We start from the raw sequence: 8,849 nt of genomic DNA on the forward strand, positions 1-8,849 counted from the left end.
CCAGAGACTCTCAACGATAGGGCTGCTAACTATTTGAGCTACTTATGTGTTACTACTAGCTAATTATTTCAACTATTTCAATTTCTTTGCTAGTTTTCATAAACTCAACTACTCAGGTTTGTAGGAAGTATGTTGTACAGTGATCCTGTTGTGACTGGTAGCTTACTGGTTATTGTAAATATACCAAAACATTGCATCTCACCAATTTGAACAAAGATGTGGATTCCTTTTTTTAAGTCAAATTATAATTCATCTTTTTTCAAAGATTAACTAAAGAAGATATGAGAAAAAAATAATTGTAGTTTTACAGTGCAAATACTTCAAACAGAAAAACTTGTGAGCATCAAGGATCTGAAACTGAACTGAATCACTTTTGATGTGTGGGTAAAACAAATGGCTGTGATCATGACTTTCTTATTAACTCAGCAAGACGGCTCTTCTTCATTAAGCTGGACATTAATACAGAATCCAGCGAGACCCCCCTCTGAGCTAACCAGCCTATCCAAGTCATACATCCACACAACAAACCATGAATCAGCCAGCAAAGAGACCTCTAAGCCAAGAGTGTTTCTATTCATGTTTGAGCAAAGTACTTGCAGTAGTTTAATCAAGCTTAATTAATTGTACACAAGTATTTCTACCTAATGAGCTAAAACATGCAAAACCACTACCTGCCTCCCCCCAAAGGAGTCCATATTTTTCCTAAAGGCTTTTCATTAGCCAACTGTTACAAAAGCCTTGCTTTACCTTTTAAAGGCAGTAATGATGGATATTGTCAGTGAGGCATGTGTTATGGCCACATACAGATGTCCTAGCTGGATAATACTTCCTGTTTCCTGTGGGCTTAAGTGACAAGAGCCTCACTTTCAGCTGCTAATGCATTATACAGAGCAGGGTTCAGCCTCCAGGCAAGCCCAGTATGCAGATGAAATCATAGCCGACATTAATAGGTAAACACACCAAAGTAAATAAACTCCATTAAAAAACTGACATGTTTAATTTAGCTGAGCTTTTTGCCTTATCGGCTCGGCTGTGGTTTTTTTTTTTTTTTTTTGTTTAACACAGAGAGGGGAGTCAGTGAAGGGATGCGAGGAGGGAGTGGAGACAGAGCACCGCAGGTAATTATACTCCATACACTTGTAATCTGGGGGTCAGCCCGAATCCCTCCCCTTTGTTCTACAATCAATAGCCTCGGAGGAGGTGGCGGAGAAAAAGCCGGGAGAAGAGACGGAGCAAGAAAGTTGGTGGGTCCTTATATATTTGGCATTAATCATTTAACAGCACGAGTGTGGGGCAGGTGGGAGAGCAAAAACACAGTGGAACACAAACACTTAAGTAGTCAGGTGCAACAGGGAAATATCTGGTGGCATTAACAAGCCCCTGCAGGAAAAACAGGGACTAGACCCTGCGAGTGGATTTGCAGGAGGAGGGGGCACAATAACAGAGCTGAAGAGGACTGGAGAGAGGAAGAATCACTTTTACTTAATCCGGCAGTCTGTTGAGAGAGAAACGGCTGTGACTTTATTGTCGCTATCTAGCAAGATAACTTAGTGGGTTTATTTGACGGGAGAGCAGCGCCAGATGCAGCAATAAAGAAAGAGGCAGAGCAGGAAACAAAGTGCATCGCTATTCTTCTTCTAACCTGTTAGACAGATCATCCTTTATTTTTTTTAACTATCTCCAACCTGAGTGTTGCAATGCTCTGCAGGTGCACCACCCAGGGAAGTTACATGGACTTGTCCCCTTGTCAAAATAAAAGCCTTGCCCTTTAAGCCATAGAATTAGCACATTTGCAGTGGCTTTTCTTTAAGAAAAAATATTTTTACTTGTTTACTTCTATTTTTTGACTAACAATAGCAATATTTTAGGCTCTATTTGGTTCTCAGAATGCCTTATTCTGTCAGTAACCATTAGCTTGCGCTGTTAGCTAGCCAGAAGGTAAACTTGTTGCTTTCTGCATCGCTGCCAACAAGCTCCATAAACCAAATGTTTTTTCAGTGCCTGTAGCTAGCTATTATTCTAATTATTGATTTAATCTGTAGTTTATTCTCTAAATTCTTTGGTTTAGAAAAAGCAGGGAGTATTTAAAAAATGCCTCAAAGTCCACAAGGCAAATATATTCATGTTACTTTCATAGAAGACAGAAAACTGGTGAACAATTTTGAGAAGCTGAAAATAGTGAATTTGTGGCATTTTTGCTCAAAACAAATGACTGGCATGATTAACTCGTTAGAAAAATGTTGCTATCAACTGATTTTCTGTTGATTTATACTCAACTAAATTAGAAATGGTTTGGTTGTGTCCACTTTAAATATGGAAAATAGCAAAAACTTTTTCTGGAGCAACAGATAACAGTGAGGATGATGAGGAATGATGAAAAGGCTTTTAGATTAATCTGATTCATGCCTGCAAAAGTGTCTCTGCATTAGGTTACTTTTATTCAGGCAGCTGTTGTGTTTAGTCAGATTAGTTTAGGGCTTAAGTCAGGTGTTAGTTTGGTTATTTTAAAATGTAAAGAAGATGTAAATATGTTGAAAAGAAAGCTGCAGGATCTTGGAAATATTCTGGATTGGTTGAGCTTGCATTAAATTATAAAACACTGCAGACTACTCCTGGAAGGTTAATGTAGGGTCAATGTAAAATATTTATAAAGCACTTGTAATATACAGGTTGACAAAAAACCCTTCAGGACACAAAGACAGATTAAAGCCAGCACATCACACTGTTTGTTTGTGCACACGTATGAATGGATAGAAGACACCATCTCAGCGGTGCCTCCACACGGAACCAAGATAGAAAGCCATTGTTTCCCCTCTGAGCTGAATTAGGAATCTGTCTTGGTCTGCATTCCCTTCCTCCGCCTCGGAAACAGACAGAGATAAGGAGGGATGCTATTGCAGTAATGTCAGTCTTCAGCCAAATGGATAAACCTGGATGGCAGGCTTTTCGCCGGCGATAAGGATGTTACTGCCACAGATCTGTGGGAGACAAGAGTCAGCTATCTAAAAGCCGGGGAGAACGGGGCCCGGGCTCGTATGCCCACAGCTTCACAGCGCAGAGCGTGGTGAACTGATGCTACAGTTTTCAAACATCTGATCGCAGCAACGAAAGCTCGAGGTATCTTTATTCTGGCTGTCTTTGGGACTGATGGTGTAAAGCTCAGTGTCTTTATGTAGATGGTGACAGCTAATGTCACTATAAGGACTGTGAGGACTGTTTGAACTGATTTACAGACATGATTAGGCCTTGATTTATCCAGGGTGGGAAAAAAGTTTGCCTGTTATGCAACCAGGAGTTGCCACACCACCTCACCCCCAGACACAGCGGAGCGGGGTGTGGCGTTTCTGACAAGCCCGCCACAAATCATTGTTTTGTTTCATCTCATCAGTGCTTTGAAGCGTGAGGCGCCAGCGGGGGAAGTGCGATTATTCAGCTAAATTCTGCAAGGGAAATTACAGCTCTGTGGCAGCAGGTGCATCTCCCCCCCTCACCCTCCTCCCTACCACTCACCCCTCAGGCATAAACAGCCACGCAAAACGTGGACACATATGCCACAACACACACCTGTACATAAAATACATACGCAGGCATCAAAACAAGCTCGCGCAGTCGCACCTGCTCTTTTACCCCCTCCATGCACAAAACCCTCCCCACGCACATCCCTGGAAAAAAAGGGGGAAAAAAAAAAAAAACACAAGCAGCACAATCACTCAGCGACACAGATCCGCACATGATCTCGCCACAATGCAGCAAACAGGCAGGCACGAGCCGCTACCAGAAGAGGTAATTCTGTTTCTGTTTGTTCGACAGAGAAAAGGGAGGGGAAGATAGGAGTAGAGAGCGGGGGAGTGGGAAGAGGTGGAGGGGGAGTAAAGTGTAAATCTAACATAGTGGCCCCCGTGGCAGAGCCCCCAGGATCAAATCCAATTCTGGCAAAGATACACATTAAGCCCGTCAATCACAACAGTGTCCTTGGAATGCGGCAGAATGGCGATGAGAACCGCGGGGGGATTCTCTTTTTCCACGAGAGCTGGGATGAAGCCACTTAGAAACACATCTGTGCAGGCGCATGCAAAAAGTAGCATCACGCCGAGGGGTCCCCATATTTAACCCCACCCTCACACACACACACACACACACACACACACAGAGGCAACTGCAGGACATGATCCACTCAGCTACATCTAAACTCAAGTATTTTTACACTCACTTTATACTGAAGTTTTACAACCTTTAGGTCAAACCCAAAAAAAAAAAAAAGATGAAGAATTTGATATTTTCCCACCGATGTCTTATTCCTGGCAGTGTGGAGAGGGCTTTGAAACACTCAAACCTTCATCTTGGGAACTGACTTCTACAGAAAATAGAACTGAATGCTTAAAAATAACAAAATATGGATACATCTAAATAATTAGACATTTTTACAGACTTCCATTGTGGAGTCTGGACAAACAAATGTTGGGGGGACTTATAATCAAGGGATGAACAGCATTCAAAAGACAGCATTCAAAAGACACCCACAACCTCCTTAGTGACAACCAGAACCTCTTAAAGGACCACTAAAACCTCCAAGACTCCTTCAACCTTCAAAAGGGTATCTACAACCTCCTTGCTGACCACTAAAACTTCCAAAACTACATGTAGAACTTTCTCACTGACCATGAACCTCCAAGAAGACCTCTAGACATCCTCAAAGATTGTGAAAGATTTCTGGGATTTCTGGGAAAGAATCACTGAGACCTTTAAGACTCCTTAAACCTTCTAAATGATCTTCTTGTCAACAGCTAAAACTTCAAATTTACTCCAAAATTACATTGAACCTTCTCAATGACAATGAACCTCCTAGAGGACATCTAGAACCTCGCAAACGAGCCATAGAACCTGATGTGGTGACTGAAATCAAAGTAAAACCCAACATACAGTGTCTTAGTAATCCTCAAGCCAGGTTTTTCCTTTAATTGCCCATCTGTCTGTATAGAGAGAGCAAGATAAACAGATATAGATGTAGATACATACATACACCAAACCTGTGCCCAAATGCACATCCTAAATTTTAAAATTAACTTTGAGCAAAGAGGAAACTCACATGCTGTTTGGCTCACAGCTTGGGTTCATTCAGGCTACAGCGTAAGCGACAGTTAGCCTATTTACTTTTATTCTGGACTTTTGCTAATTATCTTAACTACACAAGTAATTATCTTTCACATCAAAGGGCTGCGCTCTGAGTCCTGCTGATCCACCACCACCCTCCCCACTTACCAACCAACCCCCGACACACACACACCATTACCATCACGTTTCCGGAGCCAGCTGAATCATGGCATTAACAGATAATTAGAGGATCGCCTGGCTGCGTTTGATGGGGGCACATGTGACGAGCAGCCGTCTATGAGTCGAGTCAGTGAGCGAGAATCCACAGATTTAACAGTAGCTATTAGATCTCAGGTGTTAAGCTGCAGCCTCTGTGAAAGCCTGTATAGTTTGTTGCAGATTAACAGTAAATAAATGACATCCTAAGGGACCGCTGATGTTGTTTTTTTTTTCCTTTGGATTCAGCCATGCCGAGCAGCTCTTTCATCTCATCCATCAGCAGTTTCTTATCACAGTCTGCTCTGATCAATGAATAATGTAGCTGCTGGTTTGATTGCTGCCCAAACGCCATGACTTGAGGGCAGAGGACCTCATGACTGTGAATATACAGCACATATTTGTGCGCATATGCTTTAACTCTCCTCATCTACTTCATTCACCGAAGCCTCTGGGCTCCTGTTTCTGCAAACAGACAATAATCAGGTCATCTGGCATCAGGCGCGAATCCTTCATTAACAATCTAACGATAATCTCTGCAGAAACATGTGACTGTAGGAGAAAAATTTACATGAACCGCATTTAAATTCCTTTGAAGTTGTTTGTTTTGCTCACCTTGGAAACACACTATTTCTACTTCTCCTCTGTGGTAAGGAGTAAACGCACCCCATAAATATTTATCTACCTAGGGCCCGTGCTATTCTGGCCCAGTGTTTTGAACATGGCCACTGGAGATCGGGCCTATCAGGGACCCGCAGAGAGAGGAAGAGAAAGAGAGAACGATAGGGAGAGGGGGAGAGTTTGTCTGGGGTGGAGGGTGGTTGGGGGCGTTGCTGGAAGGGAACAGTGGAGGATAATATCTTTGTGCATGTTCCAAAATCTTAAAGTGGACGGTTTGCGTGATGTTTAATGCAGGAGGATCAGGGCAGGGTTCAGAGTTGCGTCTCCCCTTACGAGTCACCTCACACACTCCGACTTTTTTTAAGAGTTTTGTGCTTGTGTGTGTGTGTGTGTGGGGGGGGGGGGGGGGGGGGATATTTTCTTTGTCTTAAATCCAAGGTGAAAACATGTTTAACCTCTTCAACCCCACCGCCTCACTGCTGGGTCTGTAAGCACAAACCCAATCTCTGTTTGGAAAACAAAACTTTATTCTAAACTCTAGCGGAGATCCCAAAGTCTCTAAAGATACCAAATGTGTCAGGCTGAATTTGGAGGAAATGTGTATAAAATAATGCTCCAGACATATAGAATAGTACCAGCGAGGAAAAAACATGAAGTCTTCAGTATGAATATATTCAGTTTAAACAACCTTTAGACTTTATAATGAGCTAGATCACACTGGTGCACACATCAGAGACACAGAATAAAATGATTTTTTTAGCAGTTCCAAGCTACTTACAAAGAAATACAAGGGAGAAACTGGGGAAATATGCTTTTAGGACAACAAGTAACAACTATTTTCATTACCAATAAATCTATGGGGGATGCTTTCGATTAACTGAGTCATTCTTTAGTCTATAAAATGTCAAAAAATAGTTAAAAAAAACTATTGTCCATTGTAACTTCCCAAAATGATAATCAGTTTACAAAGACAGATGTGAAACATAAGCAGCAAACCCTACCCCAGACAATATGTTGCATTTTGTAAACGTAAAATTAACAACATTGATTGATGGATTAATTCTGCTGATTATTCTTCTAATCCCAATCAAGAGGCTTCAATCTATTAAAGCAGCTGATAGCCACAGTTCTAGCTGATATTAAATGTGACATATGCAAAGAGCCAGCAGTCTGCTGTCAGAAAACCAACAACAACAGTGGCTCAGGTGCTAAATAAAAGCAGCTTCACGGTTCAATGAATTTATCTGGTGAGAAAAAGTCAAAAATGCCAAAAAAAAATCTATGAGAGGAAGCTTTTTTTTCCTTACTTATCACCAAAATCTTGGATGCGGAGGAAAAGTTATCAGGAATTAGTTGCCAGGTTTGACACCACGGTGTGCAACCCAGGCATTTCTCGCTGTCATTTCCTGACGTGGGAGCCACAGAACTACTGGTGGCGCAAGTTTAGAATAATCAGATGCATGAATATGGAATGCGCACGCACACATTTACAGCTATGTGCGGTTCCATGTGCCTGCCTGTGCCTGAGCCTGAACACATGCAGAGGAGTGTATCTATGTGGGAGTGTGACATTTCCTCCCTGAACTTTGGTGACACCTCTGTGCAGAGGAGGAGGGGGGGGTGGATTATACATCCCTGTCACACACACACTCACCTGGTAACTGGTGAGCTCTGCAGGTTCCCCGTAACTTCAGAGCCCTCCACCTGGATGTTATTGCCGTTATGTGCCCGTGGCACCCCGCTCCTCCACTCTAATGAGCCCGTCTCAACTCAGTCAAAGTCATCTGATGACACTGATGTGGGGAGATTGATATTCACGCTTGACTCGCCGTCCTCTCCACTTGACTGCTGTGTTTACCTCCCCACACAATTAGTATCTGGTGAAGACAGACAGACAAAGAAGAGGAGGAGAGGGATGGAGTCAGACTCTGCTGTGTGTTTGCGCGCCTCTACATTAACTCCAATTGTTTATAAAGATGGGAGATGTCTTTCAACGTGGCTTGAAGGTGGCTTTCTATATCACAAGGCCATTACTAGCTCATTTAATCCCCATAAACCTGCTTTACCTCTCTGAATGTCAGTAGCTTGAAATAACAAAAACTGGATTGGCTTAAGTAAAAAAAGATGCATATTTCAATAGCTTTTCAGCCACATTTGCATCTAAGACGTGCCTCGCTTTGGCCTTTTAAAGATTGCACTTATGAATGAACCCACTCAGAGCTAAACTCCACAAGTGTGACGGCGCAGGTTCAACTTCTGCCCACACAGCGCTGTTTACATCTCCACCCCCCTCCATCTCTGTTAGCTAACTTTCATCTCAACATTAGCATATAAACAAATAAAACACTTACGAGTTGAATTGTCTGCCCACTCTCCGTGAAAAAAAACAGAAAATGGAGGAGGGGGGAGAGAAAGGGGGGACACGACATGGCCAGTGATTGGCATTAGCAGACTTTTTAGCTAAGCTGGAGGAGGAGGAGGAGGAGAGAGGCAGCCATGTCTTCAAACTGATTTAGCATTAATTGACATTCCCTCTAATCGGTGCATTCAGCATTTGAACACAGTGATGAAAACGGTTTATACGCTGAATACTGATGCCTACCTGAGAGAGGAAGAGAGTGAGCTCGGCAGGTGAACGCTCAGGTATGCTGTGGAGTTTGAAAACTACCTCTCTTGGCAAAATGGAGGGAGGGTTTTTGTGTGGAGCCACAGCGCCTCCCTGTGGACAGATTCAAAATGGCCGCCACTTCCTGTTCTGATACCAAACGTCTCTCTCACCTAGCTTGAACAGCGGGGATTCCGCCGGTGTTTTCTACCTTTACTCTCATATTTCACCACATTTCAGATGGAAATATTGTACTTTTTCTCTCAACTACGCTTATTTACTGGTTACACATCTGTTATTACACATTTACAGCTGC

The 8,849-nt window shown here is 42.7% G+C and overlaps 1 long non-coding RNA gene across 1 annotated transcript in view; it reads right to left on the reverse strand.

Moving 5' to 3' along the window:
• The window catches only part of LOC108899855 (uncharacterized), a 36,045-nt gene extending 27,398 nt beyond the window's left edge, over positions 1-8,647 (reverse strand). The window contains exons 1-2 of the long non-coding RNA XR_001963613.2: positions 8,531-8,647; positions 7,583-7,805 (exon numbers count right to left, since the gene is read on the reverse strand). This is a non-coding gene — a long non-coding RNA (uncharacterized LOC108899855). The remainder of the gene's footprint in view (positions 1-7,582; positions 7,806-8,530) is intronic.
• Between the last annotated feature and the right edge of the window lie 202 nt (positions 8,648-8,849).

The sequence above is a fragment of the Lates calcarifer genome, linkage group LG18 (assembly GCF_001640805.2).
Source record: "Lates calcarifer isolate ASB-BC8 linkage group LG18, TLL_Latcal_v3, whole genome shotgun sequence".
Lineage (NCBI taxonomy): Eukaryota > Metazoa > Chordata > Actinopteri > Centropomidae > Lates > Lates calcarifer.